Below are 18,950 nucleotides of genomic sequence, written 5' to 3' on the forward strand. Positions count from 1 at the left end.
CTATGAATAGTGTTATTAAGATAATACGAAACAAAAAATGAACTTTTTATTATGCATTGTAGAAACAATGTTATACATGTCGCAAAAAATACCTTAGTAATAGATGAGAAATCGGAAGATAATATATTTTGATATACTTAATCTGTAAGATTACTAGCACTTGCAATTGGAACGCAGTTTAAATGCATTAGAGTACTTCACTATAAATGTATATTACTTAAAATTGTATACATTTCACGGAATTAAGAAAAAAACTTCTTTCAATGGATCTTGGGGCAAAATTAGTCAATACATTTTAATCACAAAAAAAAGATACATGTTGGAGCGTAAGCCAAGGTTCTCCCATCGTCTAGCTTGGTTACTTTGGCGTAAATAGCTTTTGAATAAGATGTTGTTCTGCAATAAAAACGTGCTAAAAAAGCCGATGGAGTATCAAAAAATAGATCCAGTTGGTAAGGTGCCTATAATTTTTTATTTTATGTTAATTTACATTAAGATATTGCACACAAAAAGACAAAAAAGCAACAATAAACGAAAAATCAGAATTACCTATATCAAATAGTGTGATTAAAATGGTAATTTTATTTCATTTATGTTTACTTCATATTTTAAATTTAAAATAAAATAAAAAATTGTGTTACTTTAGGTATTGTTTTAATATATACTCCTTACTCAACATAAGTTATTTATCAACATAACAAAAGCATTAACTTACAAAGTTCATAGTAAAAGGTAAAATACTTTTTCAAAAAGAATTAGGAAATCGGTATTCTTCATATTATTCTATATTTAAGGACAGTGCCATCACTTACTACACACTTCAAAATATCACTTCTCTGTTAATACGCATGTTCAATATAACGAATTAAAAATTATGCTGCGAACTTAAAACTCATTGGTGTAATTAGGAGATTTTAAAAAATAATGATTTATCCTTTATTATTTAAAAACACGTAAATTCTATGATTGGGATTAACTAGTTTTAAATTATGAACAAAAATAATATTAATTTACTCAACTAATATGTATTATCATTGAAGAATGAAAAAATTATGTAGAGCCATTTCTCTTTCTTTAATAACGGCATTCTTATGAAAAATTTTTTTCATCGTATAAGTAAAATTATAAATAATATTGAGAGCACTCACGCTAATGTGTACTCAGCAACATAGACGGGGTAACACTACGCAGTCTTCAGTGGTGTACCCCTCCACTGCCTTACAGAATGTATAGCTACACATGATATTTGACTAAATACATTTCAGTATTTCTTGTCAACAACGCTGCATCCATTCAATCCATAGTATATATTATTTCAGTTAATTTCGCTACAAATAATATTACTCTTGTGTAATAATCGCTGCTTCATGTCAACATTGTCAGCTGCTGTAGTATTGGAGTATAACATATTCCAGTAGGAGTAAAAACAGCTTTAAGGATTAGGAATCATTTCAAAACACACACGGTGGATTGAATGGATGCAGCGGTGTTGACAAGAAATACTGAAATGTACATAGTCAACTATCGTTCTCTCTCTCGCACAACTTGGGACGGCGCGGCTGGTTTACACGCCGTATAGCCGTGTACAAGTACATGGCCAGGCACGGCAAAGCTATACATGCTGTAAGGCAGTGGAGGGGTACACCACTGGTGACTGTGTAGCGTTACCCCGTCTATACTGGTAAGTGCACATTATTGTGAACATATAAGGAGTGTGTGTTTTGTATGAGGGTGTGTACCAGAGCGTAGGGGAAAAATTAGTTTGAGGAATACGTAAATCTTGAGTTTGGCGTTAGGCGGTGGCTTTCAGTGATTTATGGACAGGGGACTCACTTAAGAGACCTCGGAGCAAAGTGCTCGAGAAGTCAGTCTCAAGAAGTTTTTCTTCAAGGGATGACTGGAACTCAAACTGGAAAGGATCTCGGAGTGTTTGTCTTGCCTACCACTGAAGAAACATGGATGAAGCTAACTACATTACTCCACGCTGCTGCACATCAAAAGATAGTAAGTTTTCCCTTTGAATGCTGGTACCATTTTCTTACTAATTTATTTAATGAATTAAGATAAAGGACGTGAATTTCTCTGATTGCTTAGTTGATCTAACCAAGTGGTGGTCCTGAATCAGTGACCAGTAACAATGAAGTGTGATTTTTGGATTCTTAAGTCATTTTCTGGTGCATGGTGGTTTAGCTTATAGGTTATAGAGGAATCTCTCCAGCATTTCCTGGTGTCTTTTTTTCTCAGGGGTCGTGATCTCTGCTCGCTTTCAATTTGGTGCGGTCGTAGCTGTTACGGGTGAGTGACAAGCGTTGATGTCACCTTGTGTGAAGTTATTCAGTTTGGTGGATAAAAATTTCCAACTTTTAAGTCAAATACGAGGTGATCCATCGACGGTTTTACTTGTGATACCCAGGGCTTTTCTTTCTTTCGAATGTTTTCATCTGATAAATTTATGATCTTGAATATGGCGTTCTTGTGTTGTGATCCACGCAGTAGTATCACCTGTACGCGTATGAAACATCTATGTTTTTCTATTTTTCAGTTGATTTAAGTCCTTATTTACGAAGAAGATGATTGAGAATTGAAGCCGAGTTTATTCCAAATTTAAGTACAATTATTTTATTTACTTCGTACACATACTATCTTCGTCTGGCAAAGGTTACCGAGTTGAGTTGGCAATATATAGGGAAGATTCCACAAAAGTTCGTATGTGTTAAATATTGTTTTCTTAACACGCTATTTTTTTGATGTGAAACATCTTATGGCAGGCAGTAAACAGCCATGTGAGGGGAAATATGCAATGAAAAGTCTGGTCCCCTCATCAGTTGCTGTTCACCTCACTACTGGGACTCGTCTCTCTCTCTCTCCCTCTCTTTCTCTCTCTCTCACTCTCTCTCTCTCTCTCTATATATATATATATATATATTATCTACTTGTATTTGGTACAATGTCCTATATATGTAGCTTCGTTCTAAGGTACGTGTATTGGTTGACTATCCGGCTACATTCTACATTGCTATATAGAAGTGTTCGTCAACATATATAAGTAAACATCATACATGTACTATTTATATAGCATATACGTCACACATGTACACATAAATTATTATAATTGTATATATCTCCCTATATTATATAGTTGTATTGATGAAAGTGAGTCTCAGCCTCCCCACTCCCCTTTAGCTCCCCCCGATTCTCATAGTTATTTGCTTGTTTTTACGTCATTTTTGATCAAATTATATTGGAGTAAGCTTCTCCCCCGCTCCCTTCACCTCCCCTTTAAAAACTACTTATTTATAGAATATTTTACCATCTGAAATGTTAAAAAAGATATGTAATTTAGTACCCAAGTCATACCTCGTTTTTAGGATTTTTCAAGTCACTGATCATAGAGCCCCCTTTGTCTCTTTTTTGCCCCTTACTCAATATATGTCTCTAAAGTACCATAACTTGTTTAACTTGATTGAACTTTTACATTTGCAATCTCTTTCTGGTCCATGTGTACTTTATCTAAATATAAAATTCTTTTTTGTCTACTCAATTAGTTAGTGAGGGGTTCGCGCGTGGAGCGCGCAGAGGAGCGTTATATATATGTAGGAATTGTTATCGCCTACTTGAGAGAGAAAAAGGTGTTTCGTCCCGAGAGCACGCCAGGACTCATCAGTAAGGCTGATGACGTGCTCCCTGCCTTATACACAGGAGAGGTGTGGGCTCAGATTGACTCGATCGCGCTTATATAGTAATCGTGCGGGAATTTCGCCGCTTGACGGGAACGGGCTATTAGGGGCTTGGCCACCTGGCGAGTAGAGTCTGAAGCGTGAGAGATGTGAGACGCCACATCACTCCCCGCCCAGTCACGACGGGAGGAAGGGACGAATATGAATGAAGAGGGTGTAAAGGCCTGAGAGGGAGAAAGATGTTGAGAAGTTCTCGTTGGACCTCCGCGTCTTCCACGCTCTGTTGCGAGAGTCCTAGAGAGAGGCGAGCAGATGATGCTCTAGCCACGATGCGGGGCGTGTTGCCGTGTGTGAGCGAGTTGTGCGATGAGCGAAGTGTGTGGGATGCGGAGATGCGTATGAGTATCAGAAGGTTGCGTTTTGTTCTTTGTCGGGGTCACCAATGTAGGAATTGTTATCGCCTACTTGAGAGAGAAAAAGGTGTTTCGTCCCGAGAGCACGCCAGGACTCATCAGTAAGGCTGATGACGTGCTCCCTGCCTTAGACACAGGAGAGGTGTGGGCTCAGATTGACTCGATCGCGCTAATATAGTAATCGTGCGGGAATTTCGCCGCTTGACGGGAACGGGCTATTAGGGGCTTGGCCACCTGGCGAGTAGAGCCTGAAGCGCGAGAGATGTGAGACGCCACATATATATGTATTCGATCACGTCACAGAGCTCTTGTCAAAAACAGTAATTGGTGAGAGTCTCGTAGCCTGGAGACCACAGCGTTAAGAGTAGCTACAGAGCTTGTTTTAACTACTCTTCCGTGCTTCCTAGCTTCCTAGTTGTAGTAGATGGGTTGGTGCGCGGAGCGCGCAGAGGAGCGTTGGCCCCACTAGTATATATATGTATGTATACATGTATAATTATACATAATGTGTGTGTATAGTATACATAATATATGTTTAAATTAAATTTCTAAATTTTACTGACTCTGAGAATTAAACCCACATTTTTCGGATTGGTAGTCGGTGACCTTATCGGTTATACTACGCAGCACGCTGATCTGTTCTCTGATCTTAGTGATTCAAGATACCAACTAAGAAGCTTCTGAATTAAAAAATTTAACGATTATTAGGCGTTTTTTTATTGTATGTATTTTACTCCAGTAATATAAAATGAAATAGTTGTAATTATTTCTAAGTAGTCTGAGAATGTTAAAAACATATGTTAAAGTTTGTTTTCTTAGATCTTGTAACGGTTTAATATACAGAAAAAATGAAAATACCAGCGTGTACGGTGAAAAATTTTCTAGCAATAAATACTTTCAATTTTGATTCAACAAGCACAAAATGTTCAAAATGTTGAGAAAAATAACTTCCAAAATAAAAAAGGCATTTTGGCTATACATGTAAGAGTAAGTGAAATAGAGAGAGCTATTGATCGTCTGCTTGGTTGTCACGCTCGCTCTCTTTTTATTGTACTCGTAGAGGTAAGCCTATTTTATTGATTTTTTTAATATTTCACGCTTGTATAAAATAATAAATTAATACTAGAACTAGTTTTATTTATTTATCATTTTTAAGAAATTTCTTGTGTGTAAAAGGGATTATTTTAAAATTTAAATATTCGACCATAATGCGAAGTTTTTTCAAGTTTTTCTAATTGTTTTCATCCAAACCCCATCTTAATCCGTCCTTAGTAAAGAGCCAACGAAATTTGCGCACGTGCGCAACTACGCACAGTTGTTCGAAAAGAGATAGAGAGACGCAGAAAGTAATTTGCAAGAACGTATTGTTAAATATGTATATGCCTATGTGTAAGTAGGTAGTATAGATACTCTTCGACGCGTATTATTGTTCTTTTTCGTTCTCGTTATTTATAATATTCACTGATAAAAATATATTCGTCCATTCGTAAAGTCTTCACAGGTCCTTCGGCCACGAAATAGCCCCAGAGACATAGGCATTTATCAAACTAAAACAACTATTTTCGTCATAGACAATCAAATACCACCGAGCTTAATAACATACTCTTTGATGTTTTACATCTGTCGGGGGTCCTGAGATTCACACCTGGTTTTTGAATCCAATGCGATTTGACTATTTAATATCATTTGTTAAATCTGATGTTTATTTAGTTTTTATGGGCATAAGATTATATTTCATAAATTTACAATAATTAAAAAAAATCACTGTTCTTATAATTCTTTCTTTAATTACTAGAGCTCACAAAGTTTATTTTTAAGCATTCATTGTATTAATTCAAATCATAAGGAAAATGTTTTAGTTAGTGGAATAATCAGTCTAGTGCTTACGAAAAAATTATATTCACGAATCCGAAGCCCAAAAAGGTATGTAACGTTAGTGTAGATATTGGTGTAGAGGTATCAGTTTCATCGGATGGAGGTATTGACAAAAAAAAAAATTCTCTTCAAGAAGTTTCCGATGATGAAAAAAGTTCGTTACGTTCGTTAAACTACCGATTTAAATCCGTATTTCGCAAGACACCCGGTTGCTTCAGTCGACACAAGCGTAAATTAATTTTAAGAGATAATGAGTCTTATTTTTACAAGAATTACCCTGTTTCCATAAATTTACGTAACAGAATTGACACTGAAATCGAACAGATACTTGCGTTAAATATCATTGAAAGGTCTTACACCCTATACAATAATCCGCTAAGACCAGTCATCAAGAGAAACGCCAGTGTAAGGTCTTACTTGGATGCACGTGAATTGAACGAAAGGCTCGAAGATAATCACAAGGGTGCACAAGACATTAGTGATCTGTTCCTGTGTTGTCAGAGCATGGGGGTTATATCAAGTATTGATTTAACAGCAACTTTTGGGCAGGTGCCTTTCGAACGCGAATTGCGAAAATATACCAGTTTTTTACACGTATTTGGACTGAAGATAAGTGGAATGGCATTATCGTGAGCAGCAGAATTCATACTTAATCAAGTCATGGGATTCGTCTATAATTTCGTTGATAATTGAATTTGCTTGTCAAACATCGTCACGGAACATGTTTAACATTTAGAAAAACGTTTTCAGCTTCTATATAAGGAAGGCGTGATGGTCAATTTCCGAAAAATTATTTTTTGTCATTGGAAAATTCGTTTGACGAACATATTAATATTTGACGGATGTAGTTTGATGAAGGACGGTTTGTGGATCGATCCAGATAAGTTCCGGGCCGTTTGTGAATTTTCACGACCTGCTGACATTAAACAGTTGCAGGCCTTTCTAGGTTTAATCAATTTCTGTTTAAAATACTCCGTTAAAGTCAGGGAAGCTGTTCAATCTTTGCTCTCTCTCCTGCGAACAGGTATCAAATAGTTTTGGGGTGAGGAACAAAACGATGCATTCAAAATATTAAAAAGCTGTTAATTAATCAGATGATGTTGGCTTATTTAAAACTTAATTGTCTTTTTTTATGTATGGATGTCAACAGTATTAGTCTTCTTGCTATTCTTTGTCAAGAGGCTGACTCTGAGCATAAGCGTATAGTTTATATGGCAAGCCGTACGTTAAAAGGAGAGAAAGCCAACTTTTTTACAAGGGAATTGGAATGACTCGCTATTGTGTGGACATTGTAAAAGTTTCGTTCGATTATTTTGGGCACAAAAGTTATTGTAAAAATTGATCACCGTGCCTTGTCGTATTTTTTTTCGTGCCAATCTTTGAATGGTCATCTTGAACGATGGATGTTGGCAATTCAAATTAATGACATTGAAATCATGCATATAAATAGGTCGGATAATAAGGCAGTGGATGCTTTGAGTTGCTATTTTCGTTTGCTTGACATAAGGAAAGATAAGGAAGTGTCCATTTTCATACTTTCAAGCAGAAATTCCAACGGGCACTCGTTGAGGAATTTTGAGAATTCACGCACCATTCAAGATACTTAAGGAAATATTAAAATTGTTAAAGATTCAATATCAAAGGGAGTCCAATAAGTGATTATTCAATAAAGGATTATATCCTCTACAAATTAATTTAATCTAAAAATAAAGTGGTTATCCCAACTTTCAAAAAAATATTTTTAATCCATGAAGTCCACAAGTCTTACTGACACATTAGAGTTAGAAAGTATTATTAGATGACCTATGAAAGTTTTGTTTCTTTGAACCTCAGATGCCACGTAGCGGAAATAGTTCGATTGTGAGAAAGCTGTCAAAAGGTCAAAGTTTATACAAAACCAAGTAATTTCAAAACGCGTCCAATTATCCCTGACGATCTTTATGACCTCCTTTCAATAGATTTTTATGGACCGTTACCAGCAGGTTGGATTACTTAGACGACCTTGTGAAAATAAATTCCGCAAGTTCTGCTATTGGGTTCAAGAAAAATTTAAGGTAGAGGATAAAGCCATTGGATTTGTTTGTTAAGAAAATGTGATTAGACTAGCAAAAACTTCAGATGGAAGACGAGGCAGTAAAATTAATTTTTGACAATCAGAGAAGTAACACTTTACCACATTGGCAGCGAAGTGCATTTAAAGACGAATTCACAGAAGCTTACTGTAATCAGTGGGATTTATTTGTTATAAAAGATAGATTTGTATACAAAGAAGAAATTTCACCAAACTTAAGGACCAAGACCTCACAATTTATCATTTCAATAAGCTAGATAGATGAAGTTCTACGAAAAGAATACAGTTCACCTATAGGAGGACACTTTGGAATTAACAATACACTGGACAAGATAAGGAAGAGGTCCTACTGGGCCAAAGCATGTTAAAATTGGTGTTGTGCGTGTATGACTTATGCTACAAAGAGGGGTCTTAAATAAAATTTTTTACTTAGAAGTGCCTCTTAAAAGACTCCAGATGTATATTTGATGGATGGATATTTTAGGTACATTCCCAACTTCTTCGTTAGGCAGCGAATATCTCCTTGTCGTGATAGATAATTTTACTCAATGGGTAAAAGTTTTACCCTCAATAAAAATAAAGACAAAAACAACTACTCAAATTGTTTTTATTCTTGTATTCTTTTTACCCTGCTCTAGCTATTATATTTTTTTCCATACAATATAGATGTTTGTGTAGAGTACTCTGCACAACCTCCCACAGCCTTTCACAACTCATTAATGGCTCCCCATAGCCCCCACAGATTAATTGTTTTTTACATTAATTCAACGTTTTTATGTTCTTTCTGAAACTTCTAGAGCCCCTTCACAACACAACCCCCGCCCCCTGAGTATTCTACGTCATTTTTCTTGACTCTCACAACTCTCCATGATCCCTTATAAAGAAAGTATCAATAACTTATACTTTTTATAAGAAAAACATTTATTTATCTACTTTTTACATTGCCAAAGAGTTAAATAATAGACGGACTTCGTCCATATCAATACAATATAATAATAATATTCACTTATGTAATAATAATAATAAGTAAAACATTTTTAACTGTAGCTGAACGAATAGTTAATTGTTTGATTTCATTGATAAGTATAACGTTTTCAATGCACTTACTTTTGATGTGTTACTATTATTATTAAACAATAAGACATTGATTATTTACAAAATGTATTTATAAAACATAATACGAATACATACACAAATTAAAAACTGTTAAAACCGTTGTAAGAGTGGGTGGCTTCAAACAGAGAGAGAAAGAGAGTTGGTGCCGGCAAGGGTTGTTCTCGAAGATGTTGGATCGGTTGTAGAGATCGACCAATGGTGAGAACACCGTGTTGGAGGTTCTGGGCGAGGCAAAACAGCTACTACTGCTGAGATCTGAGTCAGCACTAATACTGGTAGGTGACTGACTAATGGTGTGTAACTTAAAAGATGAGTCAGCCACCAGTGTAGTAGACTCTTGGTTCCTTCGTTTTTTGTGTGGTTATGTTAGTAGGAATAAAATTGTAAGAGAGAGAAAGAGAGAGAGAGAGAGAGTCAACACACTGAAAAATCAGATGGTAATAAGTGATGGTGCTCATTACATGTAGTGACTGCCCTCGCCACTGCCATAGTATAGGTCTCGTCGAGCGAGCGAAATCCTAGCATAGTCTTAAATCAGGTGAATGGGGTGGATGCTTTCGAAAACTTACGTATCTGTTCTTATATACTATAAGCTACTTTATTATTGGCCATGTTTACGTAGAAACTCGTAGTAGTGTCCTAAGGAGTGGTAAGTGGTATTATAAAGGGCAAAGTTTTTAATTTTAACTGCGTGTGACATTTTAAAATGTAATTTATGTTAAACAATAGCAATCAGTAAATAATATCTATTTTAATAATTATTATTTTAATAGTTATTATAATTACACCTTAAACGGTATTCAAACGTTTTATAACTATTAAACAATGTACACCATGGATGTATTGCCTAGATAAAAGAGGTTAAGTAAATAACCTATTTAATCCAGCTGTATTAAAACCACAAAGAGACAATATTTTTCAGTCTAAATTGTAAGTTAGAAAGATTAAATAATAATTATGCTGTGACATTGTAAAATTAACTTACCTATTAAGTATAATCAGTAGCAGGGAGTTTTGTCTCCATTTATATCATTATAATGCACGCCTGTTTTAGAGAACGTAGAGGTGGAAATTACACGGGACTTAGGCAAGTCCCTTATGACCTGCTTCTGTACCAGACTAGCATAGATTTTGCATTTAATGAATTTTTTAAGGATGGCTTTGACGACTTGACGACCGCGTACTATCCAGTACATTTGACAAATAGAGAAAAGCGTAGCTTGTACACCACCGTGCAAAGTCATTTGATGGTGATGACGAACTATCAGATCAGTTAAATAACTTTTAGGAGCTGGAATAAGAGGATATTTAAATTCTTTACAGATTTGAGCATTAACAAGCCTGCTACTCACTCTAAGAATACCATCAATGTAATTTGATCAATGAACTGTCTGATTTTATAAGATCAGTTTAGTTTTCTACTCTTTTAAGGGCTTAAAACTAAGCCTTATACTCTTGAGGGTAATATATTTTTTGATGCAATCTGACCCAAAAAAACGAGCATTATCTAATTCAGGAATTACAAGACTGGGAGTTTTCTTATGAAGAACATCAACGAAGTTGATAAAAGGCAAATTTTTACTTTTCCACACAGGAGTGCCTAAGATATTCTGTTGGATAATTAGAGCAGACGTGGAGGCACATTTTTGCATCAGCTTATAAATAAAGCGCATCTAATAAACTGATGAGATCCGCAACAACTTAGCAAACCACTATATTTAAATTAAAGATCCCAAACCTTACGATTTTGAGTAAGCGGGGGTGCTTGAGACTCGTCAAGTTGACAAGTCTGAAGCTCAAGTTCATTTGTAGTTTTGTGAAACTTAAGTTGGGTTATTGTAAAGCTTAAGCTAGGGGTAGACGATTGCAGTGGAACCCAGAAATTCTGGTCCATTCAACTATAGTTCTCCTTTGAGTAATTGATTAAGGGTGACTCCTCTCGAAGCTACATCAGCTGGGTTTTACTTAGTAGCAACGTGATGCCAGAGTGCTCTGGAAACTATAGTCATGATGTTGGAGCATCCATCAGCGACATAGATTGGCCAACGAGAGGGTACGGCATTAATCCAATGTAAGACGTTATCAGAATCTGTCCAGAGATAAGTTTCTACCTCACCAATACCTACTATAAATACATAATGATTTACAAGTTTGGTGAGAAGATGAACAGCACATAACTCAAGACAAGGAATGCTTATAGTTTTGATAGGCGCTACTGTAGTTTTCGCCATTTCAAGGGTCACTAGAACACCATTTGGTGTTACTACACGTGTGTATATAAAGGCAGCATACGCACGCTTTGAAGCGTCAGTGAAACCGTGTATTTCCATAGACATTGATTTTGGTTGAAAATTATTCTAACGAGGGATCTTAACTTGGCCTAAAGACGACGCTTCACTTATACAAACGCTCCACTCTTTGCACAACTCAGGAGGCAACTTATTGTCCCAAGAAGTCCTTATCAACCAAATTTCCTGCATCATTATTTTTGGCTTAAAAATTGCAGGGGAAATCTAACCTAGTGGATCAAAAAATCAGTCAATTTGAACTAAAAGAGAGCGCTTGATCCAAGCTATATTGCTCTCAATATTGTCCGTTTGGAAGTGAAATTCATTCGAGCAGGGTTTCCATTTAATACCTAACACTGAAGTAGATTCGTTAGATTCTGATAAATCCAAGGCAGTAATAAGTTGAAGTTCGGGGGATATATTTTCGAGGGAAGAATTTATGTAAAATTGCTGCTCCATTCTTTCAACTGAAAATAACCTAAGCTTGTTATTTTTATCAACTCGTCTAATTTGTTTATTGCCTCTGGTATTGAATGAGTGCCTGATAAGAAGTCATACATATGAACTTCTTCCTAAAGTATTTGAGCTCGCAAAGGATACTTTTGAAGGTATAATAGCGCTAATTCTTTAAGTACTCGAGAGGCTAAAAAGGGCGAACAAACTAGACCGTATGCGTAGACCACTGTAAGAAGGTATGATTTTACAGGTTCACTAAGGTTTTACGCCAAAAAATGCATGAAACATTTAATGTAATTGATGCAGGAGAACCTGTCCAATTATTTTCTCTGCATCCGTAGAAAATACAACTTTGTATTTACGCCATTTCATAATAAAATCGAAAAAATTCGGCAACAAATTTTTCCTAGTATGGAGAGGAGAATTCAGAGAGATGCCACTGCAAGTAGCGGCAGAAACAATGAAAACTACTCTGAGTGTCAACTCTTATCTGATTGATGCTTTTTTTGACTTCACTCTGCCTTTTAAAAAAATTTTTGTTCGTACTTTATCAATGTTGCTCCATTAATTTGCTCTCTCTCAATTTTTTTTTTGCCTTCTATGTCCTGTATAAGTTTTTGTATGAAATTTATTTCATTTATAAACGGAGTGCTCGTTGCTTTCACGCCTTTTTCTATGTTTAATGTTGTTGTACTATTGAACGTTTGTGGCATGTCACAATCAAAGGACTCGTTATTGGTAGCGTAATTTAAACTTTAGGTTTTGTCTATTTAATGTCTCCAGTTGTTTTTGTGCAACTTTTACTTTCTTTCCTTGATTAGTACTGCTGCCAGTATACTTGTCGTTGTTACTCCACCTCGAAATCCTGGTTCCTTCGTAATATAACCTAATTTTCTATCCACCATTTCTTGGGAAATAGGATCATATCCTGCAGTAGCAGTCGTTTTTGCCATTTTTTCTCTAATGCCATTCCTGCCGTATAGTTTCTTCTTTTTTCTTTTTTAAAGTTTTTTCTCTTATCCAATTTTTTTGATTCTGGATCAGCTGCGAAGCATGTGTCTTTGTTTTTGTGCGTATCGTTGTTTTTGTCTACCTTCGCTCATTCATTTTTTTTGCTTCATCGTCTGATGTATCCAAACGTGTACAATCTACTTCATGTTGCGCTTATTATTATTCTGTTCCTCAAATAATTGTTATTTTCTTTGCACCCTAATAATATATTTATTAGTACATCCAGTGAGCGGCTTATTCACCTCATGCTCGTACTGCGGTAGCTCTCTTTCACTCTCTTTTTCCTTCAATATTTCTCGTATTTGATTGGCTCTCTCAAATACTTCGACGCCTCTGCTTTTGAAAATACCTTTTCCAGAGGTCTTGGTATCTTCTGCTATCTTGTCTGCTTCCGTTAATTCTCAGGTATTTTTTGTTTCTTCATTACATTTTATTTTCTTCACCTCTTCGGCTCCCAAACTTGTTTGTATTAGCTGTCAGCCCCAATTATCAAGTCCCATACCGTGATTCCCTGATTTACTACTTATTATTACTAGTGCTCTGTAATTTGCAACAGTAATTACAGTTCTGTAATACAATAGTACAGTTCTGTAATAGAGAAGAGTACTTGCGTTCCTGTAAGTGTATCTAACTGACGCTTACGAGTTTTCCGTCAGTTTGGTACAATCTCATTTTTCTAGATGGCTGGTGTGCTTGTTGATTTTATCCGATGTTGCATTTGACTTTTCCTTTGTATATAAACTGATCCATCGTTCATTGGCCCATGTTTACTAATTCTATTTGTTCCTTTTGTGTCTGCTTTTGTTTCAAAATTGCTAACTATAATATTCTTCCTTGGGCAACCTCATTTCCTCACTGGTTTTCTTATTTATTTGCTTAATTTTTTTGCTTATTTTTACTTTTTCCTTGGGTTTGGATTTCCTTTACCATCAGCTTGGTCATCTATTCTTATATTACGTTAATTTGCATTCCATCCATCAAAGTTTTGTTTTTTCTTATCTAAATTTTCATAATTAGAGTAATTAATCTTACTTTTTTAATATTTTCCTCAATACGCTGATTACGGTTCACTTGTACTTTAAAATTGCACGCTAGAGGCCAATCACTATCGGCTAGTCCTTTTTTCTACTTTTCGTCCTCCAAATGATACAGTTCTTTGCGTGGCCGTTTAGTGTTTATTTCTCCCTCTCCTATTACTGGATTTCTAGAGAGTATGTTGGGTGCTTTGTTTGAAATACCTAGCCGATATACTACATCAAACTTGTAGCCTCGTGATTCCACTTTTACCCTGTTAAATCTTATGTCAGGCTTCTTTAACGTATGATAATGTTTTAGTGGTTCATGATCTGTGACCACTGTAACTTAGCTTCCAAATTAGTACGGCCGAAGCAGTTTTTTATTATACGTTGGATAGCGTAATTTGCTCGTGTGAAGGCATCGTTCAGCATATTCACACGGTCTTTCCCTCCCCAGTTCGCTTTTTGTTATGATTCATTATCTGTTGTGTTTGAAACGGATGATGAGTCCAATGTAGTGTTTAAGAAAATCGCAATTAGAGACTTCTCTCTTTGGGGTATCAGTGCCTGCTGGTTCTCTTTATCTTCCGATATATCTAAAATTTCTGTATCATCAGAGTCTGAAGTAGCCATTGGTCTGTCAGGAGGAAGTGAACTTCATTTTTCTCGAGCTTGGCGCTGAAGTAACCTTTTAGCTATCGATGGTCCAGTAAGTTCTCTTTGCCCTCCTTCCATTTCTGGTGGTATAGTGGGAGAAGAATTTTTAGAGCCTTTTTTCTCCCTTACGTGGTTTGCTTCACTGTATTAGTGGTTTCAAGCTTACTTTAGCTTTGACTGTGTACACCCAAGTAAAAGTGATTCTTTTCACGTACATGCCCTAAATAGCAATATCGCACATTACTTTTTCTTGGGTGACCACAGATGGCATTAGCTCTAAATGGCAGCCAGACTTTTGCCACAAAAGAATAAAAGAGAGAGAGAGAGCAGAGCCATGAAATGCGTGAGACAGTTGACATTTTTAAACTAGTCTTCTGCTAGCACTATCTATACAGTATAGTGACAGTTTATCAGTCACAAGCGTGATTTCAACAATTTTGGAGAATTGCTTTGTTTTGGAGTTAGTAACAGCTGTTTAGCTTGGTTCTAACGTCTCAGCTTTTGAGTTAAAAAGTATTGGTACCCAATAACCTCATAAAGAAAATGTATTTCACACCTTTCTGTAAAATCGTTCTTAAAACTGTGTAGTGCAAAAGCCTCTTTAAACATAATTCTCTAGTTATCTCTCAACATTGGCTTTTCAGATAAGAAGCTGTCAATAATTGATTTACCTTAATAAAGTGCGCGGAAAGTAAGTAAGTGATTGAATGCTTTGTGTGTATGTATTTGATGTGTTACAGGGAGACATGTCTTAGGTAAATTACGAGCCTGTATTGGTATTGAAAGATAAGTCTGATTCAAGATGAAAGATGCTGTCAAATAGTTGTTTGTCGGAGATAAGCTGAAATTTTGTTTAAAATTGCTCACTTTATAGTACTGGCTGCAGCGTTTCAAACTAATGAATTATTTTTCCCTAAGTAGACCACGTTTTTTCATATTATAGTTGTCTAATCGCTTTGTACTAAACCGTTTACAGTCATTGTTTAAATATGATGCAGAAATGCAACCTGGTAACGCTTCTTTTTTATTGTGATTAGATTACTTGCTTCGGGTTTTGTCGACAACAAGATTAATCAGGAAACTTCGTAGGGGACTTGGATTCTGTGCGCCCAACAAAGAACTTGAAGAAGAAGCTAAAACACAGATACAGCTGGTGAAATCAGCTGGTATTAACGTGTGATTTTCTTGCTTGGATACTGTAGACAAATGCTTATGAACGGCATGAAGGGTGTTTCTTCCAATACTGGAAGAGGCTTTGGGAACTTTGGTCAGCCTTATAACAACCAGCTGCATTGTAATGAAGACTTAAGTGCCTAGGGAACGCTAAGAAAAGCCAGCTATGAGGACCACTATCAGCACCGTAGCAGAGATAGTTATGTTTTTAGTATTGAAGGTTATCCATTAGTAAAAAAGGAATGTGTTATTATAAATAACTGCAGTAGTTATAAAAATTTGGTTATAACAAAATATAAACAACCACGTACGGCAAAATATTGTATAACTCTACAACTATGTAGGTGTAAAGACAGGAGCAGACTCAGCCTACTTTATTGCAAGAACAACCTGCTGCCGTTTTGGCAACTATGCCGGAAATCAAGCCTAAAGACCCCCGAAAAATAACATAGGCTAGCGTAGCCATCCTTGACCCAAGTCCCTAAAAAAAAACTGGTGTCACCCCACCAACGATAACATCTGGTAAGCATAACATGGACATTGTTACTCGGGGATAGGGTGTATCCTCCATGCCACCACCAAAGGCTCCACCACCACTCTCGCCACCTACACTATAACCAGCAATGCCATCACCCCAACTACCCGCATCCACTACTGTAGAGAGACAACTGCCACAGAAAGGATAAGCGTCTGGCTTACCATCAGGAAGTAGACCTTATAAAATAAGTAGTACAATTAATTTTTTTTTCACATAAATTTTTCCAATACTTTTTTGCTCAAAAGCTGAGACGTTAGAACCAAGCTAAACAGCTGTTACTTACTCCAAAACAAAGCAATTCTCCAAAATTGTTGAAATCACGCTTGTGACTGATAAACTGTTACTATACTGTATAGATAGTGCTAGCAGAAGACTAGTTTAAAAATGTCAACTGTCTCACGCATTTCATGGCTCTGCTCTCTCTCTCTTTTATTCTTTTATGGCAAAAGTCTGGCTGCCATTAAGAGCTAATGCCATCTGTGGTCACCCAAGAAAAAGTAATGTGCGATGTTGCCAATCAGGGCATGTACCTGGAAAGAATCACTCAACTTGGATGTACATGACTGGCCCTATTAGCACGTGCAATCGATGTTTTTGTTTTTTGAGTGATTTTTGAAAGTGGTTTTGAGGGTAACATACGAGACGGTTCTGTTTCATAATTACTAGACTTGCTGTCAGAGCTCAAACTGTTGAAGCGACTACTGGGGTCTTATCAGAGCATTCGATATCTCGCAAAAGTAAGCATTTTTTTTGATAATCTCTATAAAATCACCAAAAATAACGATAACGATAACGCGCATGCGCAATTTAGAGAGTATTAACAAAAATGCTTACTTTTGCAAGATACTGAATGCCCCAATCGGACCCCTGCTTGTGTTACTGCTGGATGTTGAAATTTTTCTGACCCTTTTACACCTCCCGTTGAAATCTATATCATGATTTATGGTATATATTTCATAAGAATCTGCAGGGTAACACGATAAAGCGTCAGCATTTGAATTTAAATGTCGAGGTTTGTACTTATAGGTGTAGTAGTAACTGCAGAGTTATGTTTTACATTGATTAAGGTGACTCATACGGTTTTTTATTAATTCGATTTATGTCATAGGTTCGTGGTCTCCAGAAACTGTAAATTTTCGTCCGTAGAAATAGTGTTGAAAATGTTGTACGGTGGCTATTACTGCTAAGCACTCTTTTTTAGCAATGAAGTAATTTATTTCGCTTTTAATTGAAGTGTGAGACACGTATGGTACAGGATGGTCTTCTCCTGATTCTCCTTGACTCAAAACAGTGCCGAGAGCTTAGTTGGATGCGTCGGTAGTTAGAATAAGTGATTTGTCAAAATCGACACATGCAAGTACCACCAGTGTAAAAAAATTTTTGTAAGGAAAAAGTTTTTTAAAAGCTTAATTTAGCAAAAGTTTTGTTAAACTTTACCAATGCCACTGAGCCAGAGTTTATATAAGCTAACCATTTTAAAAAAAAGTGTAGGTTTAACTTAATATTAACTTTGTGTAAAGTTTTCTTAAATTTAATTAACTTTTGAAATACTTACATTTTTATCACATAAAAGATCAAAAAACTTTTTATAGAAGTCTTAACCAAGTTAAAATATATATTTGATTTTAACTTTTCAATCGTTTAAAAATAAATAAGCGATAAAAGTTCAACGATAATAAAAATTACTTAAAAGTTTCAAAGTTAACTACTGTTGTTGGAATGATAAAAAGTAATGTAAGCAAAACAAAGTTGAGTCAAATGTTTTTACTGAAAAGACTTTTTTGTTTATGATCTTTAATTTTCATTCAAGCTCGCAGTTGTTCAACCTTATTGTTATATACATCTTTTTCTCAACAATAGTGTAAGTGCATACATTTATTGTGTCCTTTATATCTATAAAAGTCATATTATCTGTTAATTTGCAATGTATAATATAAGGTATGCAACGATTTTGCTCAACACAATAAAAAATCTCTTCGACTGTAAAATTTCTTATTATAGCATAGCCTTTACACTCATTCGTAAAAGTTATACAGTTACTTATACATAAACAACTATAGATAAGTATAAACTTTTGTAATAGAACGTAATTAGTTATATTATTTGCTGTACACTGAAAATTTCCAATATATTCAATATACTGTATATTTTCCCCTTGATTTTATTATAAATAATAAACCTCCTAAGAACTTTGTAAGAAGTCAATAAATCTTTATGCCTATGCAAAATGACAAGTTCAAATGAAGTTTGACTCAGTGCTATTGGTAGAGTTTGGCCAAACTTTTGCCAAACTAAACCTTAAAAAAACTTTTTCTTAACAAAAGTTGTTTTTCGTAGGCGGAGCGTCACACAAGGCTGATTTTAAGTTTTTAAAGCTCTCTTTCTGAGTCTTAGCCTAATCGAGTATTTGACATTTTCGTAAAAATAGAGTTGAAGGCTCTGCAATTTCGGCATAATCTTTAATAAATTAGCTTTAATATCCTGTGAGTCCTAAAAATTCTTAAATTTTCGTACAATTTCTTGGTGTTGGACAATTTTTGACTGCTTCAATTTTTTTGGAATCGTATTTTACTCCATAATCACCTATTTTATGTCCTAAATATGTTACTTCAAGAGTTATAAAATTCGTATTTATCTAGCTGTAATTTTAAACCAGCAT

The 18,950-nt window shown here is 35.5% G+C and overlaps 1 protein-coding gene across 1 annotated transcript in view; it reads right to left on the bottom strand.

Moving 5' to 3' along the window:
• The window catches only part of BckdhA (Branched chain keto acid dehydrogenase E1 subunit alpha), a 485,456-nt gene that overhangs the window by 290,461 nt on the left and 176,045 nt on the right, over positions 1 to 18,950 (bottom strand). The window lies entirely within an intron of this gene.

Source organism: Copidosoma floridanum, unplaced genomic scaffold, assembly GCF_036245765.1.
Source record: "Copidosoma floridanum isolate Cflo_tuat_1 unplaced genomic scaffold, Cflo_Japanese_pri ptg000027l, whole genome shotgun sequence".
NCBI classification, from domain to species: Eukaryota; Metazoa; Arthropoda; class Insecta; order Hymenoptera; family Encyrtidae; genus Copidosoma; species Copidosoma floridanum.